The following is a 26597-nucleotide window of genomic DNA, read 5'->3' as shown; positions in this document are numbered from 1 at the left end:
ATGCCATAATCAGACGCAGACAAAAATGAGAGATGTGCTTCTACTTCTCTTCTGCCCTTTTGCATTTAAAAGCTACAGCCATACCAGCTATTCCTCCTAAGGTAAGCACAATCAGGAGCTGGCCAAAAATTAAGTTCTTTTGCTCCCATGGCTTGTACCTAGTCCTTAAGCAGAACATGCTATGGCAGCAGAAAGATTTTTTGGACAGTCTTTGCTCTGGGGCTATACTGCTATTGCCACATAAGGAAAAGGTTCTCACTCCTCATGACACTTCTATGCCAGAAAAACTTCTATAGTATAGGCTGGACCTATGTTTTAATACTTTGCCATGGCTGTCCCAAGGGCCACAGCAACATCACAGCTCTCTACAGGTCTGTGGCCCTGCCCCCATTTTGAGTCCTCTTCCTGCATCTTTCCCTTTACCTGTGCTTTCAAAGGAAATCAGCCCCAGCTGCTCAGATCTGCCACTGTGCCCACACTGGATATATACCATCAGTAAACAGGGGAAAGGCAGTGTGGTATGGATCATATATCTTGATTTTCACTGGTGAGACAGAGGTGAACGCTTCTCAGGGATGTTTAATTCATGAGTCATCATCATCATTAAGAGTTCAAACGTTCCTGTAAATTCAAAATGTGAATAACTGTTGGAATTAATTAAACAATGTCTTCTTTTGTGTAATGAGCAGTAAAAAAAAAAAATAATCATATGTAAGAAACGAAATTTTACTATTGTGTAAAGCTGTTTTAAAGGAATCATTGCTTTTGTCCATGAGGGAATCTATCTCCAGATGTAATTTACTCCTTTATAGAGATCTTGTTTCTCTTTCACATCAAAGGCAAAATCTCTTTCTTCTGTACGTCGGAAAAGATTTATTCATAGCCACACTTCTGGTAAGATCCTTCAATCTTGTGGTAATATTTAGACAAGGTCAGTTTCTGGCTAAACCTAATGTGTTGCTGTAGATTATTCCTATCCTTTGCCAATATCATATCATATCATATAAATGTATTAGGACATTTTCCTGGACTACAAGATCTTTATAAATACTGGAACAACTACAGAATAAATAAATAGAAAAGCATTGCCTGTGGCTGACCGGTGATTTGGAGCTCTCTCAATTCCTTGACCTTCATTTTCAGTGTATAAAAACAAACCCAAGCATCAAAACCATACGCCTGTCACTTCCTCTAACATTCTATTTCTAACTCTAACATAATAGGAATGGAACAGAGCATGTAATGTGCCTTCACAAGCACCCTGCATCGATACATTCATATCTGTATTTCATAGCTGTGTTGCAGAGATTTCCATTAGGTCTAATGCTATTTTCAGCTTCCAGCCTTTGTTCCTTGCCTTCTTCACCTTCCCCAATAGAAGGAAAATCTAAGATGAAAGTCCAGCCATGCTGACTATTCAGTAGGCTTCTGTGGCTCACCTCTGCCTGGAAGATCCCTGTGCACAGGGATTAGTTTGGATTCTGCACAGCAGATCACAACAGTGTGAGAGAGAATGGTAACAAAACACCCCATCATTTAATGCAATGACCTACTTTCCTCCTTCAGCATTTCTCACTGGGACTGGGGTTACTTCTGTGTTATGAGAAGTGGCAAGCAGAAGGGAGGGTGGGAAGAAACCAGACTGAATTTTTTAAGATTACAACACTCAGAAGACTTCAGAGTCAGATTGACGAACATCTGCAAGTTTACCAGAGACCATTTGTGTCTTATTCTGCTCCTGCAGCACATTTTCAGGGACACACACAGTCTTCCAAGGTGCACCAAGAGAGCAAGGTCTAGAGCACATGGGCAATGCCAAGTGAGTGGACAGCAGCTCCAGAGAGGGCTGCACAGCTGCTTCCCCAGTGTGACATGTGTTTGGGGCTGCTGTGGTGAATCCAGGTGCCCAACAGGAACAGCCCATTTGACAAACACTAATCTGGACAGGAGCATTTGATGCCTCATCAATTTGGTGGTACAACTCTCATTACCCCCTCAGAATCTCCCCCTCAAAACTCTATAAGATAATTTTCACTTTGGGAACACCATAGAGATATCAGGTTATAGTGGCTGAAATTAAGCATTAGTTGAAGAGCATGAAATAAGAGATATCTTTGAAAGTGGATATTGTTGATAGTATGCTATGGAAGGTTAAAAACCCCAAACAGCCATGATAAGTGAGCATCTCTTGGGGAAGGGCTGAGGATGAGGTGGGAGATTCCAGCTAGGTGGATGCCTAAGCCTAAACATTATGGGGAAACCTGCAGATGTTTAAAGGTCTATTTCAATATGCAGAGCTCAAGCTCTGAGTCTATATAACAGATGGCAGTTTCTGAGTCACTAAACATTATTATTTGGCAACAAAGTTATGCTGTCTCAACCATTTCTCATGGGATTCCTGCCACAAACTGCTGTGAAAGTGATGTGTGTTCTGTAACATTCAATTGCAGAGTTTCTAAATCGTTGAGCAGAGTTCCATATAACTGTAGCACAGACACATATATAAATAAAAGATCTAAAGTAAACTTGGCATATATCAGCCTGAGTAAGAGAAATCAACACTGGAGTCCAGAGGCCCACCATTTTCTGTGTATTTCTGAATTATTTATTCTTGCACTTCATTACCTCCTAACAGATTAAATAATGATTTTTTTAAAGCAAGGTTTTGTAGAGAATTTTAGTAAATATCACAGGGGAATTATACCTTAACACCAAAGTCTGGCACTGAAAGTAGCTTTCTCTTTAAGATATTTGCATAAACAACCACACCCTATATACAGATTGATTCCCACAGTGCTACTAGGAGTTTTATGTCCTGCTCAACAAGCAGATAAAAGCTCCAAGGGCCAGATACGCAAAAGTTTTTAGGTAACTAAATAATTTAATTTAATTTAGTCTGAGTTTGGTGGGATCTAGGTACAGGATCTGGCCCTTGGTATCTTTGTAAGGCTATTGGAAGTACTACTCTTATGGACAGGATTAAGAAGCCCCAGCTCCAGTCTCATCAGCCTTTTCTCAATCGCATCAAAAGAGTTAATAGAAATAGCACATGACCTTTCTGTGATAAGGCTTTTTATCACAGCAGCCTCCCAGAGAGTCAGTGTCTACTTTGCAGAGCTATTAATAGACAACATTCCTACAGGAACATATTTCACAGAGCTGCGTGCACAAGACATGCACCAAAACCTCATAGGCTCATATGCTCTGAATCAAAATAAACAAGCTGCACACACTGCATAGTTAAGTGTTCAATACAAGCTCTCTACATAACAGCTACATACCTGAAACCCTAAGGGAGAGAGAAATGGTCGAGAGCAAGTAACAGCCTAATGATTTGGTATCACATCTTGGGCAATGAGATTGTTATTTTCAACCCCTGGTAGTTCCCTTCTGCCTGTTATACATTTTATTTGTATTCTGTAAGGACTGTTGACTAGGAATTGAAGGAAAATTATGAACGATTAGAGCAGAGGCTGTTTAGAAGAGATCAGAATTGTCTTAAGTCTGGGAAGAGGAAATACAGAAAAAGGGAAAGGATGGCTTCTCTTAAAGCCAAACAAACCTTTAGAGTTAAAGCACCTCCCTTTCAGAAAGAGCATCTCTTTCCTCCTTCTCCCACACAATGCCATGCAGTTTATTGAGTTAAAAGTCTGCTGAATTAAATGTTTCCTTCTCAGCAATATGCCAGTGATATCTTGAGCTGCTCATAATAGAAAAGCAAAGCCTGCAAATACTTTTTGTGAACAAAGCCATTGATTGTAGGCACTTATGCATCTAGAAAGTGATAACTCCTTTCAGTGCTGCCTTTTAAATTGTCATTTTTGGGAGAAACCTGCATTTTTGAAAAACAGAACCAGGGCATCATGTTACATAGGAAAAAAGACATGATGGTCTGAGCTGGAAAAAACAATCTCCATTTCCTCCAGGTTTTATCTATCAAATCAAGGCAACAGAGCTTTGCAACCCTGGCATTGTACACTGATGTCAAGGTGACTCTGTTATACCCTGTTCACTGTGCTAGGTATGGTAAAGGACCTACTCCATCAGTAGAGATTGTAGTTGTAGTTTAAGAAATGAAACAGTTAAAATACACTTAACTGAACTACAGCCATAAATAAATACATGACAACGATACTGGACAATCAACATATAGAAAACTTCTGGATTTTGTTTTTAAAGTTTTTGGTATTCCTTACTATTTGCTTTACACATACACCATTTTTAAATTGATCTGGTGATGATTCCTAGCCCAAAAAAAAAGTTCTGTCTGATTCAAGGAACAAAAAGGCTATTATATGGACAACATCACAGTTTAATCTTCATTGCAAAAGTATACGGAGTGAAATCCTGTTCCTTCTGAAATGCACAGGAGTCTATCATTGAGCTCAATAGAGACAGGGTTCAGCCATGAGCTGAAGGTATTTCTAAACTGTAAGATGAGGCAGCCAGCACAAAATCTTATTAGCTAACATCAAACAGTGCTTAGACAAAAAAGAATTTTCATATTCATATAGTTTTGCTGTTGGAGGTGTTTGCAGTGAAGGCACATTAAACACATTTACAAAATCAAGCTTTATGAGCTCTGCTTCTGTAACTGTGTACATGTGCAGAATTAGATGCTATTAGAGCTGGACCTTTGTGATCTTTTCTTCTCCTGTAATGTTTATAATCTGTCACTGATTAGCGAAATGTCCAACAATCCTAGAGCTATCAAATATTTTTTTATTTGATTTTGTAGAGAAGCAGAGAGTAAGAGACATGAGATGCTCCCTAAGGATTTTATCTGCCCAAGCTTTCTCCTCCTCCATATTTTGTCCTCAAGTAGTGATGTCCATGCATCTCTGCTGGTATTCCACCTTGCACCTGAGCTTTGGCGAGAAGGAATATCAGCAATAGTTCTGCTTCTCAGAACCTCACCTCTTTTTTATTTTAACTGCCTTTTTCCTGGCAGTTATGAAGCAGAACAAAGTATCGATGCACAGGCTTCAATAAATGCCTGAAGTGTAAAGAAATCTCTGAAAGGGATGGGTGTTTTCCTTCCATAAAGCAGACTACAAAATCTGGAGCACATTCTTTAGCCAAGTAACATGCTCCGTCTCACTTTAAGAGAAAAGTAGTGTAAAACCATCTCACCTTGTTTCATCACTACATGTTTTTACAGTTGTGCTGTTGCTGCTTCAGATGTTGTAAAATGCACCAGTTCAGTCAACTGCTGCTTCAGCAGCCATGAAAACAGGCATAGGAAATTCAATACCCTTCTAGGGTTTTTTTCATTCCAAGCTCCCATCAGCCATCATTCCATCTCTTCACAAACAGCATCCAGATGTTAACAAACATACCAAACTTACTGGTTTTCAGTGGCACAACCTTTTTCTATTTAGCTGTTTCTATCATTTATTTTGTCTGCCCTGCAGCCTTTGGTGATTGTTCATATTCCCAGCTTACCACAAAATATGTTGCATGAGCATCAACCAAGGAATTCTTTTAATATGAACCAAAACAGTATTATTTGCTTCCAATCCAGGGAAATAGAACCTTCATTTAAATTTATGTTCCTTGGAGCTTTCACTAATATTTTTCTGGATGGGAAGTCAATGTGGAACATCACTCAATGTTCCAGTTGGATCCCAATAGTGAACTTCTATTTTCAGAGTTCCAAACAACTTAGTTCCAAAGAGACTGAGGATCTTTTAAATATTTTTTGAAATGTGCTTCATTTGGTAGAAAATAAGTCTACATGCCATGAACCATAGGTTTTAAGATCAATACAGGTCTGATAAGGTTGAGAAGTGACAAAAGTTGAATATACTGTGCCTTGCACAGGCTTTGCAGCATCACTGAACACATTAATGATTCTACACTTTAAAAAAGTTTCTGAGTTAAACTTATGGGCATGCTGATCTGAACAAGATTCTTTCAGGTCTTTGCAAATGACAGTGAGAAAAATTTAAAGGAAATGCAATTATTTAGATAATGAAAATTATCATTACAGTCAGCCTTTAGAGACACCTAAAAATTCTGAGATCTGTGGGCTAGATTTTGCATCAACACTGTCCTTAGGTCAAAGGAGCTCCATTCTAGGTAAATGGGAGAGAAAAGGAAGAAAGAAAAACAGGACAAAGAAAGTTAAAGCAAAGGAATGACAGTACTGTCTTTGAGCACAAGCCTTGTGCTCTGCTCCAGAGCAGTAAGATGGGGAAGAAAAATTCACAGCAAATGTCTTGGTTACAGTTCCCTGCTCATGCCAGAGTTTCAGGCTTGCTACCTATTTTCCTATGAAAGCACCTCACTTTCCCCAGGAAATTATTTCCCCCTGCTGCAATCTGGAAAAAACTTACCAGCAACATGAAATGATATTGCAACTCAAATGCAGTAGATGCTGTATTATGGCAGGCTAGACAGATAAGGTCAGTTGTGACACAAATGTGATTATGGGAAAAGCCTCCACTATTTTGGTTTGTTTTTACACAACCTGTGCTCTGCAGTTGGATATTTATTTAAAGAAATAACGCATACAAAGTGATCGCTGACTGTATGCAGCAAAGGACCAGATGTTATTGGGTTACACTTCCCTGGACAAGCAGCACTAAAAGTCTGAACAGAACTGCTTCAATAAAAACACAAGAAGTTAAAAACAACTCCAGGCTGTAACAATGCAGTCACTGCCTATATTCCTACCCTAATTTATCTAACAGTGTTTACTGCTTTTTCTCCCCAGGAGTAAGATTTCAAATAATTACTCTTTTAACTTGCAGTCTCAAAACTTTGTTCTTTTCTTTTATAGAAAGGCTCCATAAAGTCTGATTCAGTTCATTTCCTTTCCAATTGCAAGGTCTTCTGCAAACTTGGTCATTCATACCCAAGAAACAGCTTGAAAGGAACCCCTATGAGAAAAAGTGTTTAGAGGTGATTAGCAAAGCCCGTGAAGATATTCAGGGGCAAGGTCCAGGTTTAACTTCAGCTACAAGGAAATACTGAGCTTTTACTGTCAAATTAGAATCAAAACCACAGAGAACCCACAGAGAAAACCAGCAATGTTCAGAAAATACTCTCTCTCTACCCCATAAAATCATGGCTATAAGCAGGGAAATCTCAGGACTCCTCAGCAAGATAGGAAAAACTGGATTTTGCCTCCTGGAATAAGGAATTTGTACTGGAAGTTGAACTGCTCCTACCTTAGGGAAAATGAAAGAAAAAGCAGGCACAAGTGGGATGCAGAGCCAAAGAGCTGGGAACCTTTGAAATTGGCCTGTTGCTGTCCTAAGGAGAGAAGGGGAAAGTTGTTGGTGACTGTGAATCATACCTCAGATACCCTACTGCTCTTCCTTCAGCCTTTGACAACTCCCAAGGAAACAAACCAGGACTGCAGTACTGTTGTTTGTTTACTTTTGTTTGAGCTTGTTCTTCCTCCCCAGAGCAACTTTGACATTCAAAGGGAAGGTTGTGGCTACCTATTGTGTTGAGTTTGTGCACAGAAAGGTTTTGGTAGCAGAAGGGGGGTACAGGGGTAGCTTCTGTGAGAAGCTGCCAGAAGCTTTCCCTATGTCTGATGAATTCCAGGGAAGCTGACTGCAAGGTGGATCCACCACTGGTGAAGACCAAGCTCATCAGGAATGGTGGTAATGCCTATGGGATTACAGATTCAAGAAGGGAAAAATCCCCTTTAAGTGCAGACAGAGAGAAGAGTGAGAACATGTGAGAAAAAGACCTTTAGAAGCGACACTTGGTGTAGCTCCTTTGGCTTTGTTGCTATTTTGGTGCTTGCTGAGCACTAGTTGAATCTTGTTTATGGTAGAAGTAGTTTTCTACCCCAACAGAGAAAGTCACTTTTCAATAAATCTGTACTGGGCCTGCTGTGTTCGGTATGTGAAATTGTTAAGCCAGTTCCTTCCCCATTCTGCATTATCTACTTTATGTAAATGATTCATGGGCACTGATTTGTTGGTTTGCTTTTTTTGAGAGTATGCAGTTATTCTACAAAGGACTATATAAAATATTCATGAGGTTCAGATATAATACACCTGCAGCGTGGTTGCATTACCTACCAAGTCTTACCTCAGACTATTTATTTTGGCTCTGTTTTCATAATGTTTCACTCTTTCAAGCCATGTAACTTCTTAAACAACAAGGAAATTAAGAAACTAAAGTCAATGAAGTATGTTCAAAGCTTTCACTTTTACTGATTTTACCCCTCCAGATATTCACAGATCACAAATCCTGATCTGATCAGAGCCAGATGGCATGAGTATACCTAATCCATTATACTAAAGGTTTTAGAGGGGATTACTGAGACAGTAAAGAGCACACATCAAAGTAGAAAAGAAGAAAAGTTTTCTTCCTCTTTGCACTGAAAGAAACAAGCCAGCTCTTAAAATGCACACAAAATTAAATCATTTAATGTAACAAATGCTTCTCTTAGTAGGAATGCCAATGTCAAATGAATAAAAAAACTAATGTATGTATAAGGAGACCATGAGATGGTGACAGGAATGAGTTTTGCCAGACCCAAGTTTCATCTCTGCCTATCACTGCTCCCAAAGGGAACCAATTGTGCAGTTTTCATTCCATTATGCTGATGTATTGCTTTTGCTCCTTCAAGAAAGGGGAAAAACTAGACGCTTCACCAATTGAAAATAGTTTTGTTCTTAAAAAGTGATCATTTGGTTTGCCTACTTCATATTAGAATGAAGAACTTCCACTAGCTAAGGGCTTAAGCAGTACTTTTTGATGAATTGAATTGCATAATGATGCTAAATAATACTAAAGAAATATTTCTAACAATGTTTTTGAAATAAACCCTGAAAAGGTTTTTATATAATGACCTGCAGTTATGAGGAGCTGAGGGAGCAGATTCACAATAGTTCTTTGATTTAGGAAATGGAAGCATCAGGAAAACAAAAGACAGCTATGAACAATCAATGCACCACTACTAAGGGCTGCACAGAACCATGAATACAGCAACTTCCCAGCAGTGGGAAGAAGATGGAAATACTGCTGAGCACACTGTAGTGCACCAATGCCCAATCCTCCCCAGCCTGGCAGGATTTGTGGCCTGCTCTGGTGGTGGGCAGTGCAATCAGTCCCCAAATACCCTGCACAGCCATTAACCCCATACACAACAGTGAACCTAATGCCATTGGAAAGAGAGAATGGCTTTGTTCAGTTTACAGGTAGAAATCTTCATGCACCATTCATAGACTATTTGGTCTGAGTGGCCATCCTTTTAATGGCCTACACATGAGTAGGATGAAAGAATAAAACCCTCTGTGCACTAGCTGCCTGCTCTTGAGTTTTTAACTTATGAACAGACATCAACTTATAAATGCTATCTACATACCAATTCTGGGAAAGATTTTTGGAACACTGATCTGCAGTTGGGGTGGGAAAAGTACAGAGGAGTCACACTTTTTATCGGTTACATAAACTTTCATTTCTATTATTTCTAAATATGCATTTCTCTTTTTTTTCTTTTTTTCCCCCCTACTTGCTGATGTTGATTTGGCATTGTTTTTATCTACACTAGAATATGTGGTTCCTGTTTTCATGGCAAGTTTTGCTTTCACATTTTTGGTAATAACAACAACAAAAAAAACCCATACTGCTTTCCTGGCACTAATCAGCCCAATTTATCATGACTCCAGAGCTAAGAAGTTGTGGCTTTGTTATGGGTACAGTTAAGCACACTCTTTTCAGTTAAGCATAATACTCATCCTGTCTCTCAGCTGGATTTTGCTTTCAATATACACTACCTAAATCTAGAACAGCTTCTTGTAACCACAATCAGAATCTAGCCCAGCCACTTAATTCAGGAAAGGAACACAAAAATGCCACAATACCATTCAATGTGACAGCATTGTTATAACACATTACATGCTAAAATGTTGTGGGAAAGAACGTGCAAGTAAGTTAAGACTTTCCGCTTTGTGCTGCTTTGGTGGGGCTTGACATATACAAGCAGTGAGATCTGTCACACCAAGTGTGTGGTTGGAAGGTCAGCCCCCATATGCGGCTGGGCACATTCAGTAAGACCAAATTCCCTCCCTGGGAATTTTCCTCCCTCCATAGCCTGGAATGTACATGCAGGCACAGGGATTGACAGTGCTGTTGTCCTAAAAACCTCCTCCACAATTGCAGGCAGCAATTCTCAAAGCAGCCCACACAGTTGAGGTAGGACAGAGGCCACAGCCTGACCTGTTCCAACCCTCCACTCACTCTTCTCAAGTGCCAACACACAGATCAGGGTGATGCTCAGCCAGCGAAAGCTTGAGGCCATTTCTTACACCTCTTTGACAAGTCCTGCTACTCAAAATCCTGTGGGCAAGTGTGAAAAGTGACAGCAAGACAATGAAGAAAGGTGTCCTCATGGTAAACAGCCCAGCCTACACCCATACTGTGAAGAATCTGTCAGTTTTTATGAGGCAATGAGAACTGGAGCCATCTCAACTGATTTTTGCATCCTTGATGTTCTACATTACCCAAGAGCTCTGTTCTACTTTCTTTAGTGGAACCTAACTTTATGTGATGCACCAGCACTTGCATTTCCAGCTATGGCACAAAGCATTTAAACCTGCAGGTATCATCTGCTCCTCACTGCGCCTTGAAAACATGCTGCTGGTGTGCACATCTTCCTTTGCCTCACTGCATACTTTGAGGTTACTTTTGAAACTCTTGTCCTTTATCCCAGTCAGAAGGCCAATTCACCTCACATCACATATCAGAAATGAGGACCAAATGGGGGCCTGACACTCTAGAACTCCTTCTATAATTTTCCAGTGCTGAGCCCTTAGGACTCCACTACGCTGGAAACTGCGTGTACTACTTATACTACTTCGTAGGCTTTCCAAAGTAGCTGAAATAAGAATTAAATTAATCCTAGATGCAAGACAGTGAGTTCAGAATCGTGAACTGTAAGATTTGGTAACAATTCTAGAGGGAATCATCCCAGTTTGAAGCAAAACAAAGCTTATCCAGCCTCTCCATGCTTGATCAGCTGGGGCCACTCTGATTACTGTTGGGGAACTAGTAGGGAAGAAAAACCAGAGAAATCTCTTTGTTATTATAGGGCTGACCAGAAAGGGAACCAAATGCCTTTGTTCCTCAATTTTAAGCAATTACAGCTCTTTTATTCTCTCTAACTGGTAATCAGCCATGTCCTGACCCCCAGGAATGAAACTGCCCTACAAATATGTTACACACTAATAAAGGAATTTGGTTTTTTTCCCCATCATCTCTATCTTCCTATTTTAGGAAGCTGGATTTGGCTTTATTCCCCTGCCCTCCTTGCCAGCAAAATTTGTTCTTTTCCCTGCCCAATCGATTCCTTGAGTACATTTCAATTCCTTGTCATGTTTCTCCCCCTTGCCTATCGCATACCTACTATTTTGCATTTGTTCTTTTAATTATGTTTTCTATACTTTTCCCTAAAACAGGCTGCCATGAACTTAGTAACAAACAGCATTGCCATAAATGCAAAAACAGTGTTTAATGAAGTAAGTGAACAAGGAGACAAACTCCAAGGAGACAAAACTGCAGCTACACAGCCCACAGTGAGGAATGTCTCTAAATACTCATGAATAAACAAGCTGTAAGGGAAGTAAGGGCATTCAGTCAACGAAGATGGATGAAGTAACAGTTTCTTCGTCTCAACTGCTTGGCATTTAATACATCAGTGAGATGGCAGCAAGCCTTGGCTTTAGTACAGCTTGAGCCTGCAAGGATAACAGTTTGTACCTCTGCCTTTCGGGTGCCACAGTTACTCCTGGTCAGACAGTAGTGTGGGAATATTTGCAAGGTTTTGCCTTGAGAATGAAGGAAACAAATTATGGCATGCAATTGTCAGACAGATTCCAAGGTTATACAAGTCACAGAATTGTAATATTTATTGTTCTTTTTTCTCTAAATGGACATCAAGTAGCCTTGCACTTTGCTGAGCTAACCTTTGTCTTCTGCTCAAGAGGATCTTTGAACTTTTTGTTCAATAATACAACTCTTCAACATATTGTAATGTGCCTCACATGAATCACAGCAGCTGAGTAAGAGGTAAGGACCCAACACTGACATCTTATCTTCTGTTAGAATTAGGCAGTTATAAACAAGGACAAAGCAAAAGTTACAAAATTAGGCAAGGAGCTTGTCACCCTGCCAGCGTCCAACTGGAAGAAGCTTTCATTTGGAATACAATTTAAACAGATGTATGGATTCAATTAGCGCCCGCCCAATATGAATGGTGCATAATTTACATTTACGTCAAGCTGCCCTATAAATCTGATAGCTTTACAGTCATCTGCCTGTGAGTACCTTTCCCTCCATTCTGACTGGCTGCCAACATGTTTTGGCTATTTATGCAGTGAGAAACAAAGGGAGCTCTTTTTTGTTTCCTATGTCCTTTAATTTTAGTTTTGGGAAGAAAGCTCATTAATTTTCCCATCCTTCTTCCCCTGCAGTCTCTTTTAGAGGGAAGAAGAGGAAGGGGAGAAAGAATATGAGAAGAATAGCAGAAGGTGGAAAAAAATGTGAATGTCTCAAGCATGTCCTCATGACTTTAAAATGTTAGGAAAGAAGGATCACTATTTCCATTTCACTCCCCTCCTCCAGTTTCAAGCACTCTATGGGAGAGGAGATGATGACATTAAGAAGTGTATCACGAACAGCTGAAGCAGGAATATTGACTGTGTCTGAAACATCAGATAGGTTTTCTCTGTCAAAGATTTAGGAGTTGTGATGTAAAGCCCAACCATTTCCTTCTCCCATTTCACTGCTTATTTATTCCTAATACACTGTACAACAATCTTTGGGGGAAGTGTTTCGCTCCATTGATTCTCCAGAGGTCTCTACTTACAGCCATATTTAAGTATCATGTAATGCACACAATGCACCTCTAACATTAGTTGCTCTCCTTTCTTTTGTTCCCTAATTGATCCAAGGAAAGCAAATGAGGTAAAGGCACATTGCAAACAACAGTTGTTCACTGAGTTGACAAGAACTTTGGCAAACTCAAGTTGAACAGGAGACAAAATTTTGTATGAGGGCAAAAATTTTGTATGAGGACTCAGTGCTGTGACACTCACAAGAAGACACAAAAATGAATTTCAAAACATCTAAAAGATTTTATAGTAGGTAGCCACTAAACAGGCAACAACTGAGAACTGTTTGTATTAGTGAGTGATGCAACAGAATTAATCCTCAAAGGAATCAGGAAAAATATGCTCCACGGCATTCTTAGCAAGGTAATGCTGGCAGTTCAACAGATAATTGCAGGGAAGGGTGGGGGCTTTTATCCCCTTTTGTCCTATACTCCTACAAAAAAGAAAAAAGAAAATCCAGGGAATATTCAGACACTTTTTAAAAAAAGTTGCCATCTATGGTTCATTTGAAAGTGGTTCATATATTCCAGAGAAAAAACCTTGGCTGGAAAAGTCACAGCTGTAAGTCAGTAAATCTTTTCATTACAAACCATCACTTCTGATATGAATTAGAGCTCAGATCTTGCAAAAGGTCTGCCCTATAATGAATAGAAGCCATGAGTGCTCCTGTCCAGAAAAGTACTTTGGGCTGAGGTTTTATTTCCAAGTAGCACTTTGTCCAGATTTTCAGAGGGCACAAGTACACCCAAGGCAAAGCATCTGGCATGAGTTCTGGCACCCCCACACCAAGTGTGGTGTGGTCCTGTAGCATACCTGGAACAGCATCAGGACCTCCCAGGGTCACTGCTTCCACTTCTGTTCTCTTGCACAGATAATTTGCCACTCTCTATCCACAGCATCTGCTGGTTGTCCCTTGTCAGATCCTCTTCTCAACCCTGAACTCAGAAGACAGAGGCCGTCAGACAAAGCATAAATCACCCTCTCACCTGAAGTTGCAAGTCTCAACCCTTTCACGAGGCAAACACCTGAGCACTGCCTTCAGCTGAGAGGCCACTACAGTAGCAATCTAATAATGTCAGCTCATTCAGCCCAGAGCTTGGCAAAACCACATCACTTGTCCCTTGCATGCCATAGGGTATCTTCTGATGTTCAAGGCTGCTTGCAAGGAGGCTTGATTCCACAGTCTGGCAAAGCTGACTGTCAAAATGATTGTCTGGGCTTTTAGCCTACATTTTCCATTTGTATTTTTCATGTTTATACTAATTTATGCATATAAATAAGCTATATGTACCCATTAGCTTTTCTACATTTTAATAGCTAAGTATTTCCGAGTGAAAATTAAAGAGATGTTAATAACATGGCAAAGCTAATTAAACATTGAGTATGTTGCTATGTAGCTAGCATTTTAAGAAGAACTACAGCTGCTGTGATGGGATTTCATTTATGTACAAGAAAGCAGCCTCTTAAAACAATCAGAAATAGTTTGATATTGTATTTTTCTGAATAATCACTTTCAGCTGTCAAAATAATTTTAAAAATCTGATGGGAGAAAAATCAAGCCATTTAACAATTGTACAAGAAAGCTTCAGTTTATACAAGGAGGTAAGGCTTTTTCTTCTTATGCCCTAGATGATTGTTGTTGCAATAATGCTATATACTTATGATGGATCTGAATGAAGTAATCCAGTCTTAAATGGACCAAAAAGAGATATACACATATTAATAAGAGCACAGATAAAGCACATCAGCAGATATGCCAAGGATCTCTCAATTGCCAAATACAGAGACAGCGAGTATCTTCAGAGTTCAGTATATAGCTTCTCTGAATGTTAACAGCAAGCACAGACAGGCAATTTAAACAGACTTAAGCAGCAGGCAAGCCATACTGCACTGCCTCAGCTGCCTCTCCTGCTAAGGATCCTGTAATATCATGTGAAACACTTATTTTCCTATTCTTATAGAGTAGATCAAATTCTGAAATATAATTTTCCATATGAAATGTAATTGCCAACTGTAACTCTGTTAATGTAGCACCGCAAAGTTCTACTTATTTTTGTTATATCCATGTCAACCATTAACTCTAAGCCTTTCCTTTTTTAGATTACAGTGTCCATAAACACTTTGAAATGGTAAAATAAACCTAACTTATGACAGCTTGTTGTTCTGCTGAAGTATCACAACAGTTATACTGCAGCTGTACTGACCCTGGCATCTCATGCTGTGCCTTCCAATAGCTGTGCAAACTTTAGTGGGTTTACACAACTTAAACATCTGCAATTTATACAGCTCAGTAGACAAGATCATTACACAGTTGAATGCCTCCAAGCATCACTTAATCTAGGAAGAAATGGTTAGTAAAATTAAGTATGAAAACCAGATATGGCTGTATCCACAGAGGAGTCAGTTCTGAAAAATGGCATAGTGGCTACATTAAAATGGAGAAAAGTTATAATTTAAAGCCATACTGGCTTTAAAGGAGAAGCCTCTGTTACAGCAATGGCACATAAAAGGATATAAACAGATCCCATGAGCTCAGTGTTATTGAGACATTGTGAATTTTTGGATGATTTAAAAAAAAAAGAATATATTCAATCAGGCTGACACACAGCACTCCCAACTTCTGCAAAATTGCCCTTGGAATAAGATGTTGGCACACTACATTTGAGCAAAAGCAGACTTTCAGAATGGGATAAAGCACTGTGCCATTTAGAATAGAAGCAACAAAGACTAGATGCAGCTAACTATGATGTCTTATATAAATAGAGTCAAGCAGGTTATATCCCAGCCTTTCAACAGCCTTCCCTCTTCCAGATAGTCTGTCACTCCTATGACATAATAGGGAAACCTCCAGATGGGAGTAACATTTTCCTATGATGATTTTTACTACAATCTAAAGATTCATTGCAGGGTTATTTCCACTGATTGCCTCCCACAGGTCAGAACCATCCAGTTAAGATGTGCATCTAAAATAAGCATAGCTGTCATATTCCCCAAGGCAACAAAACATAAGGGAGATTTTGCCAAGATTAAAAACAAACAAAAGACCCCAACTGAGACTAAAAGTCAATATGCAAAACCTGTTAAATGGCAGCCCTACATAAAAATACTGACATGAACCCTCCATCTTAAGATTTATGCTCCTAAATTTGGGTCTTTGACTCCTGAGTGAAAGATTTTCTTTATGAACGTCTTTAAGGAACTGACAGTAGAAATAGTGGTCAGAGATGATGGTTTGTTTAAGCACAGCACTTTTTGCTAGAGAAAGCCACCATCTATAGCTATATGAGAAGAGAGTGCAGCTGCTGAGATGATGCCTTGAATGGATTGCAAGGATGGCATCTTCCACACGGTAACAAGAGACAACAAATGAGGTCCCATGATTGTGACTTGCAGCCTTGTGAGACGATAGATGATAGATGATGGGTGCTCAAATGATAATTTTGTAGAGTATTTGTCTTGAACATACAGAGAACAGAACTTAAACACTTTAACCTGAACTACAGTCATCTTTAGAAACCTCCTTCACTACATACTTGGCAGTAGATCTTCAGGCCCTCTGGATTGAACCTCTAACCTATGAGCTAGGAAGCTCACTGGTACGACACGTAAGGGTGCAGAGGAGCCAGATTTTATTTTTCTCAGCTCCACTCCTGAAGCTTGCAGAAGAAGCAAGGCAAAGAAATACAGTCCAAAGAGCAAGCACATCTCTTAAATGAGGATAAAAATGAGGCAGATTGTTTCATCTAAAAAAAGTAGAAATAGCATGGATGTCCCTAAGCTTTGGTGAGGCACTAGCAAATTAAGTGTAAAAAATCGTACTGTTAGAACCAGTCGATGTACAGTATCCACTCTCTTATTACAGAGTTAATCAGCCAGAGCCCAGACCATGAGAAACAGACTAATTTTGGACTTAAAGAGACACAGAGGGAATCTAGCAAGACTTCTTCCAAAAACACAAAATGCTGTTCAGGTAAGCAAGCTCATCTTTGATTCAAAGGCAACAAGAGGAAAGATTTTTTTGCATTAGGATTGAAAAAATTATGTATTTGACTTACGCTTTTGTGCAAAACATTAACAAAATGACCACACTGTAGCAGTGAGCCTAAATATAATTTTCATTAGAAATGTCATACAGAGTCATACTGAGACTATGTCTGACAGTAGGCTACAGCTTAGCAATTGTGGGTCTAAATCATTTGCAAGAAAAGTAGATATGTAACAAGCATTCCCATTAGCCCAAATTAAGGACCTGAAGAAAAAGAGTGTTAAAATAAAATACCTACTGTGAAAGCTATAGAATAAGACTGTGATCCATATTTAACAGTCTTAAATTAAAAGACACCAGAGAATTGCTGGTTGCCTAATGCAACTTTGTTTGTTAGAATGCTGAAAGCAAGAGTATCTGCACTGTTACAAATTTATGTTTGAGTTGGTGAGGATTTAGAGAGCTGTAAACAGGCAAGATGAAACCCTGCATCTGACTAGGAACCCCAAGAGCTCTGAGTGTCCTGGGAATGATTTTGTGCATATGACTCATAAGACTCAAATATCTGTTTTTTCACAAGATATATATATATATATATAACATAAAAAATCCACTGCAACTGAACTTGATGTGTCAAAAACTTCTTGTTCCAGGAAAAGTGTGAGGTAATTAGTTACAAGACCATTCATTCTACATGATGGGCAATAAGGTGCCAGGGCATGTCAGCTATCCACTCTGGCATGGCAGGGCACAAATGGACTTACTTGATCCAGCAGCAAGATGGCAAATGTTCTTAGGGAGGCCAGAAGATGATACAACAAAGAGCAGAACATACCCCAGAGCCTGAGCATAACAGGCCTTTAGGTTGTTCCTACATGTCTGGAATTCAGCATCACATCAACGTGGATATTACATTACTATCATTTACATGTTTGTTTTAGGCACCATGTAAGTAAATGTTCAGTCTTAAGAAAATGACCTGGCAGGAACCGATCTCCCGTTGGGCAGCATTTATTACTGGGACTGAGATGCAGGGTATAGCCCCAGCAAATGACAGACAGGAGTCATTTTCAAGCTGTACAAGAGCCCCTGCTCTGCCTTGAGGGAGAGTCTCACTAAGCAGTAAGTGATGGGACACAATTATCCTTTTCCATTTCCACATGACAAAGCACACAGGGACATTCTGCAGTATTAATTTTTGACAAATTCTGTACAACAGCAATTACAACTGAATATAAGAAATCAGTTGCTTTGTATTGCTAGGATAAATTCATTCACAGAGCAGTCAAAAAGCAACTTGGAGATATGTCAGTGGTCTCCTACCTTAGGAAAAGCATCAGGCCAATAGAGATTTCTATTCCAGAAAAAACAAACACAAAACCAAACGAAAGCCCAACAAAACAAAAAGAAATGGAAAAGCCAAAACAGAAATCAAAAAACCACACCCAGTGTAACACTGAGATGAGCTTAGTAGAAGAAATGAAAGTATATTTTGCCTGGCATAAGTAGAGAGTAGCCCAAGGTAATGTAATGATTTGGCTGGAACCTTGGCGTTTCCAGTTGGAAACCCAATCTCACATCCACTGAAAACCATGGAAAGACTTCCAGACATAAAAGTAGGTGAGATACAGACTGAATCCTTAACCAACACAAATGGGGAACAAGTTGGTAGATAGTATTGGTTTGCAACAAGGAAAGGTTCCCTAAAAGAAGAAATTCCTGTTGCAGGAAAATATTTTTCTTCACCATTATAATTTTATTTTGATTTAATGAGCCATTAGATTAACTTTAAAGGCACTACAGTACATCTCTGTGCAAACAGAATATATATCATGAAACATTTGTTCCTGTAGGTAGTTGCTCATCCCTAGATGAAAGCTTCACAAGTGTTTTCCTCACCACCCTTTACTCTTTTCAAAATTAGTGACAAGCAGTTGCACTGCTTGTAGTAAAGCACTATTTCAAAGAGTGTTTGCCTGAATAAATCTGAACGTCTCATTAGTTTTGTAGACTGGATACAGTGTAGTTGTGTTTGTCTGAGTCTTTGCTGCTTTCTCCAGACTTAGAAAATCCAGGAGCTGACACTTTGAAGAGTCTTTGCCAAGCAGGAAAACTTCAAAATACATTTGACTAAACTGACCACATGAAATTAATACATTAACAACTTGGAAGAGAATAACTTACTCATACACAACTTAGATATTGTTGCAACATGATCTTTTGAGCAGAAATATATGAAAGGTTGTTAAACCTACATTAAAAGAAGCTCTTGGCCCAGGACCCTCCATCAGCACTGCTGTACTAAGCATCTGTCTGGAGACATGTGGACACATATCAAGTGCCCAAAATGCGTCCATTATACCCAGAGCAGAAACCCTTTGGCACCAGAAGGGAAGCACCCTCCAAATTGCCATCTCACCACCTCTGACCTGTACATTAGCCTTCATCTTCATCTGACAGTAACACAGCTCCATCCAGGTTTCAGAGAAGCCACCCCTTGCAGACCACCCTCCTTCCACACTGCTACAAGCACTCATGCATGCACTTGCTTTGAACACAACAAGCCTGGACACTACTGGGTCAGAGGAAAAAAATACCAGACCAAACACTTTTGCTGCCTAGCACACCAAGCCACACCTTCAACAGCACTAGGAGAGGCCATCCCAGCAGTTTCAACACCCTCTTTCCATATTTTGCAAACCAGGAAGAAGAGGGAAACCTGGCTCTGCACAAGACTGGGGATATTCAGCTGTGCAGGCAACACTTGACCCTTTAGCTTTCAGATTTCAACTACAACCAGCCATGCCCCATTGTGGGACAAGATGTCATTTCTTCAGCTGTCCAACTGATAAGCCAGTGCCACTGTCACATACGTGCTGATATTTCACACCAGCTGCTGCCTAGGTTGCCACACTGCCACCCAGCACTTGCACGGATAGTAAGAATAACGTGTGATTGAGCATTGGGAGCAGCAGCTCTCAATAGAATTCAACCAGTTTGCCCCTTACTTTATACATTGCCCAGTTCCAAACAGAATCACAAATCTCCCTCTGTGAGCCTAAAGAGTTGCCATCACAAAAACAAACAATATTTTCTGTTTACCACAGCTGTAGGCTTCAGACACATAGCCTGGCACCCGGTCACTAAACACACCCCTCACATCAACTGAGGCAACAGGTCCAAATAAGTTTACTGCTGCTTTTTCCTTTGTTTGTTACTCGTTCTTCTGCCTCAGTCCTTCCTTGGCATGAAGCAGTGATTGAGCAATAGCACATGCATCTCACATTTCCGCTGCCACAGGTTCAACAAAGAGCACAAATCATGGAGACAGATTTATCATGGCTGCAAACCTCTGCAAGCCTGGGCTGCAGTTCCTCAGTCTATGAACAGCTGCATTACTGACTTACAGACAGCCCCTGCATTAAGAAATACAAAGTATCCAGCATTATTTACTAACACTCATCAATACCCTTCCGGTTTCAAGGGTGCCCTCTTAGCCACGGCAGGCATTTTTTCCAAAAACAAAACATTGAGTATTGGGAAGCAATGGCAAGATCCTCACATACCACAGGCTCCTCACCACTCTACACCATGCCACAGGAGTAGAGCAGCTGAGGTAGCCTGAGAATCTGTGGATTTGCTTTAAGCTCAGTGGAAACAGAATAGAGCCAGGCACAATCCATTTTAGCACACTTTATATAAAGTGTGTCAGGAAATAGAGGAGATGACAGAGTCCTGTGGTAGTGATTACCATCTGCAAGGGAGAGGAACAAACTGCACAGACCTCTGATCATTTGCAGGAATAATGCTTGTGACAATACAGACCTAGGAATTTTTATTACAATCTCTGTATAAATTATGTGATTTCATCATATATTATCTAGTACTGTACTGTTAGAAGGAAACGTTTTAAGCAGCAGTATAGACTGCTGTTTTAAGAGGTGAACAAGTTCATCAGCAAGTTTGAAAGATTTAAACTTCTTGTGAACATCACTTTCATCCATGTAAAGGCTTAAAAAATTACAGTGAACAGCAAGGAAATAATTACATATTGCAGAAGAACAAATAAGATTTCATAGAAGTCAACAGCCACACTGAGCTGTAACAGCATATCACAAGCTCTTTCCACAGCACTCTGAAAGTCCTGGTTCATGATCTACATTGGAAGAACCAGTGGAGGATCAGTAAACAAATCCCTACTATGTTGAGACATCCTAGCCATTTTGAGCCTCTTTGTAGAAAACATCTTCTGGCGGCAAATCCATTCCACAAGTAAATTTTTCTTTTTGAGGAATTTGTCATTCCCAGCTACAGGAAGTTCACATCAGTCAGTTCCATCTACATCTGGCTGTTAGGTCACTTTCTTGTACAGCTTTGCAAAAGGGCCTCATTCTGGCTGTTATGATATCTGATGCTACACTACTCTAACTGGAGACTCAAGGCATGATATCCAGATCCAAGCAGGAAGCACCTACCCCTAAACATAAGCATCTCCTCAATTTGCTGTCCACAGCAATTCCAGCCTTTACACAACCACTGCTAAGGTAAGATTGGCATTGCAGGGATGCTGTGTGAACATTTGACATAACACAGGTCCTGTCTGCAGAAGGTAGAAATCTAAACAGACAAATGTAGGAAATGCACAAGTAAGTGATCCACCAGCAAAGGCTAAATAGGAGGAGTAGGGAAGAGTCCACATCTCCTCATATCCCACTTTTGGGTGGTTTCCAGGGCACTGTCACCATTCACTAGATCTTTCTGAAGCAACTTTGAAGGAGTTTGCTAATTCTCTACCTTCCTCAATGTACAGAGCATACCACAAGGCATATGCTCCAGTGTTGTTTACAGAGTAACAAGTAACAGAGCAGTCTGTGCAGCTTCCAAAGGAATTCTTGGTCGCTTACTCTGCGGTTACCATTAATACCAATATGTGTTTCCTGGCTACCACTCCTTGCAATGTTTATACACCAAGAACAGACGATCATTTCACAGAAACCAAAGAGCCTAAATGAGTGCAGAGACTAATTTCCATACAATAAAAAACTTGGTGCATTACATTACCAGAACAAGTTAAATTCTCAAAGCATTTTAAGTATTTAAGAAATATGCAGAGGGGGTTACTTATATGTAGGTATATAATTTCTTCCATGTTAGGAATGCCCATCCATTCATTTTTAAAATTAAACTCTAAGAAGGTAATCTGAAAGATAAGGCTGAAATCTGCCCTTCCTGCATGATTCTATAATTAAGAAAAAACTTTGTGAAGTATTTGCAAGAAGTCCCACACTAACCAGCTACTTTTACATGGACAACAGCTCTTCCACCAATAATTCATACTAGTCAAATTTAAGGAGGCCTTCCTTAAAGAATCCCATCCACAAATTATTAAAATACTGGTAGCAATGAGACAGTTTCATACCTACCTTATTAGGTTTTGGGGCTGTGTATTGTAAGCCACTACCTAATGTAAAGTTTATTCTTTGCTTTGGTAGTATTTCTGAGAGATTTTTTTTCCCTTTACCCTCTTAATAAAAAACATAAAAAGAGGTGAAACAGAGATTAGTCATATCTGAGACATTCCAGCATATTCGTTTGCCAGCCATTAGTAATCTGAATTCTGTGTAAAGTTCCCACTATAAAAGTAAAATGCAGGCAGATTTTGCCAAAGCTTGCTCAGATAAAGAGAGGATCCTTGAAGTTCTTTGCAGGAGCCAAGCAAAATGCATTAGCTTGCACTCTCAGTATGTAGAGCCAAGGGGAAAACAGAGATCTAGCCTCACATATTGGCCTTGTGCCCTTTCCACACCATAAAATTACTACGGCAACATGGAAGAGATGTTCTCCATTCCCTGCTGAAACGTCACATTGCTTGTATTCTCATTTCCAAAATCCTCTGCTTTACTAACAGGCATAAATGTATTGCTTCTTTTTGGATGCCTGTATATGTCCAGTGTTTCACTTCCTTAATTTGAGCTTTGACAGCTTCCATACTGTCAATGAATGCACTAAAAGTGATGCTGTGGAAGAGGGTGAGAAAGAGAATGAGGTACAGTTCTGTGTGTAATATGATCTACAGAATTTCCTACTGCATGCAGTAGGAATAAAAGTAGTCATTAGTGAGATGAGGTATAAATTTTACACTCCTGTAGTCAGTTACTCAGCTGATCTTTCCAGAGTCTTGGAAAAGTGTACTGCAGCTATGCATATATATTATACTTAATGATGGCCATTAAGTCTGCAGTCACAAGATTCAGTCTGCCTTTTGCAGCTAAATTCATACTGCAGCCTCCTAGATTTTGTAATAGTTACTGACATGGTACAAAATAATACTCCTGTGGAATCATGACCCTGATTAGTAAAGGGGTAACTGCACTCCCTTCATCTTCATTGGTCCCTGTGGATTTATACTAACAATAAATTTGTTTCATTCTTTGAAGATGAAAGGTGCTATAAAGTGCACTTTATTAAAACCACTATAAAGATGTGTTATTTTTGCTCATATACCCGCTGAGTGATGGTTTCCAGAAGTCTAACAGCACCCCTTGAACACACACACTCACTACCTTCTGGTTTGGAGAATTCCTCTTAAAATGTAAGCCACTTTCCCAGCTTTTGGTGTACAACTTCTTCAGGACTACAGATCAGCCTTTCTATAACCCAGAAAGCTGGGCGAGGATGCAGATTTACTGTAAGGTAGAAGTGATAGTCTTAATAGATTGAAATGATCCAGCAGACCAGGTTCATAGCCAGATACTGGTCTTGACTCTTATCTAGGCCATGAACTGGTAGGTTTGGTTTCATATGTGGCAGTGCAAATTTTCACCATCTTTGACCCCAATTAAAAGTCTCCCATGATGATTGTAGTGATGATCTCTTTCCCTGCATCTTGCCTTTCCTTACATAGGAAAAGTCTTGAGAAACCCGCAGGACCATTTATTAACATCTACTGAAAAATTTCTTCCCACTATTTTCCCTTTGGTGCAGAATCTCTGAATCACTGTTTCCCAAAACAGTATCCCAAAACTCACATGGACTTATTCATTGGAGGCTGATGACAAAAATGTTAGTGCTAGTAAAAGAACAGCCCAAGTTCCTAGTTCACCTATCATAACATAAATCTACAGTCACAGGGGTCTTCAGAAAAGGATGCTATCCCCAGGTATGCATCTTAAAAAATAGGACTTTCCCCTACCAAAATTGTCTTCTTCACATTTTCAGTCTCTCGCTGTACAGATGCCAGAAGTGTGATTTCTGAGAAGCATTCAATACCCTCGGACAAAGACTTTATTCAAATTACTAACAGTAGGCCTGCCTCCTTTTCTCCTCATTTAACAGCTCTGTTAGTTGTTTCAATTTCTGTGAGCCCTAACTTCCCAGATGGCTTCTCAGACTGCATCGGCTAACCACTTTCACAAACCAAGTATCCTTACCTATGCCTAGAGAGCCTTTTCCCTAAACAGAAAAAAAATAACAGCAATAATAGCTTTTTTTAAAGCCAAAACAAAATGAAACCACAGATCAAGACTTAACATGAAGAAGAAAGGAGTCAGGGAAAAATCACTGTAATGATTAGCTATCACTAATCACTCGGTTATCTATCACTAATCATATCAGTTATCTAGTACCATATGCAGCAATTAAGTAAGAGAAGAAAAATAAACTTTTACTTCAGTCACAAACACAGAAAAAAATAAACCGGAATAATCAGTAACATATCACAGTTTATGTTCTTGTGCAGCTCAAAGCATGTCCAGAGTCTGGTGAATGACAGCAGCTTTCCTGGCACTTGACAGTCACAAATTCCTGCCTTGATTACCTTTGCAACCTGGATGATATTTTTGCAGATATATCTTTTAAAATATTAACTCACTACTATTAACAACCTGTCTTGCTTGTGATCAGAGTAATAAAACTGTTCATGATTGCTCCTATTGCCTCTTACTTGGCAGTCAGAGGTGACCACAGCCTCCATCTTCTATCACCTCTGTCCATTTTCTAGGCTGCTAAGAAGTCAGAAGTTTCAAAGATTTAACCTGTTGCTAATAACAATCCTAGTTCTTGTAACTTGGCTTCCAAAATCCCTGTTTCTTGCCTAAATTTCTGTCAAGAAGAAAGCTCAGAAAAATCACACAGAAAACTCTTGAAAACTGTAAGGCAGGAGGAGACTTTTCTTGTAGTGAGTGTCCCTTGTAGCTCTGTACCTCACCTCCTGCCAAGTCTATGTTTGGAAAGGACACTCCTTTCCTTTCTACCAGAGCAGTTCCTTTGGAAACACAGACTTGCACAGGGAATGCAGTAAATTACCAGATATCTCAGCTGTCTTGCATCTTCCTTCCACTCTGTTATTCTTTTAATGGCTTGCCAATGTGAAGATATTTTCATGAGACAGTAAACAAAGGGGTCTCGTGTCCCTTAGCAGATTTCCTTAATCAAGGTAGTTTGGTATCCTATTTTAAGGCCAAGAAAATAGCTGATCCAAAACAAACCCAGATCCAGAGTGATGGTCACAAAATGGAAACATGGCTCTCTAAGTTTTAGGCATTACTGAGCAGCTTCCCAGAGTGACACCGTTAACCAGAAACATATATAGGTAGCAAGTTTTAAAAGTATATTAACATATTAAAGTCATATACTTAATATTCAGTTCTGTACTGCTAAAGGAATGAAAATAGGAGGTTTTATCTACTGCAGGGGGGGAAACAAGGCAAAAAAGGAAGTATCTTCAGCAGTTGGTTTACTCCTATCTTTAGTAACCCTCACACAAATCAACCAGAGTACATAGGACAGGATGGTAGGATAAAACACATGGAAATGTATGAGAGTAGACGGGGTTGATTTTATTTTATATATTTATATTATATGTACACACACACACGCATAGTATATATGCAGACTGAAGTTCTATACACATACATATGCAGGTATTTCCTTTCCATCTCTTGCCCTAAATTCAATCCTGCTTTTAAATGCATAGCCCACACACAGCTCCCACAGATACCAGTGACAGTGCACATGCCCATCTCTGGGCTAAAACTACTTTATTTAGAACATCTTAGGCATGAAGCTCAGCTTCCTTTTTAATACTATTTTATATTTAACCTTTATTTACTCTATGTGAATACTGATGATTCTAAACAAATTTAAAGAAAAGCAAATTTAAAGGGTTTGTTTTGGAATCCTAAAAATCATTTTCAAGATCTACATCAATACATATGGTCCCAGATTTTAAAGAATATCCATCCCACCATGAGCTAAACTTCAACAGGGCAGGGAGTGGGGGTAGGAGTCTAGGCCTTTATTCTTGAACGTAAACTTGTACATACACACAGCTGAACTGCATCATAACTTTAGTGTTAACTCTTGTGAATGTACTGTGTTTTTAAAATTGGTATTTTAGAAACAAAAAGAACTAATAAAGGAAACAGGCTCACAAAAGTGACTATTTTCCACTTTCCCAAACAGTTAAAGAATATAAGTCTTGTTTGAGAAATATAAAGAGAAGTCATAGGTCCCACTCACACACCTGTTACATTAATACAGCTTACTTTCATTTGCTCTGTGTTTTCCTCATATTAAAAATGAAAGCATAAAAAAATAATATCCACTGTAGCCTTACCTCACATATCCATCCATTTACTTCAGCTCCTCCACTGTAACAGCATTCCCAAACATGCCCTCTGTGCTCTCACTTCATGCACACTTGCTACCCAGCTACAGGTCATTAAGCTGCACACCTGCAGTGACTTAAC

General features: G+C 39.5%; 1 long non-coding RNA gene across 2 annotated transcripts; it reads right to left on the bottom strand.

Moving 5' to 3' along the window:
* Window positions 1-333: 333 nt before the first annotated feature.
* On the bottom strand, window positions 334-26597 carry LOC148185205 (uncharacterized). Of its 2 annotated transcripts, none has more exons than XR_015774161.1 (3): window positions 26465-26597; window positions 13677-13798; window positions 334-621 (listed from the first exon to the last, which is right to left on the bottom strand). It is a non-coding gene; the product is annotated as an uncharacterized LOC148185205 (long non-coding RNA). The 2 variants fall into 2 exon arrangements; XR_015774162.1 differs by lacking the exon at window positions 334-621 and adding an exon at window positions 13083-13296.

This window comes from Pseudopodoces humilis, chromosome 1 (assembly GCF_049639895.1).
Source record: "Pseudopodoces humilis isolate 2021_Gansu_Grassland_sample_001 chromosome 1, ASM4963989v1, whole genome shotgun sequence".
NCBI lineage: Eukaryota > Metazoa > Chordata > Aves > Passeriformes > Paridae > Pseudopodoces > Pseudopodoces humilis.
Note: the sequence above shows the minus strand (reverse complement) of the source record. Positions and strands in the feature narration are given on the sequence as shown.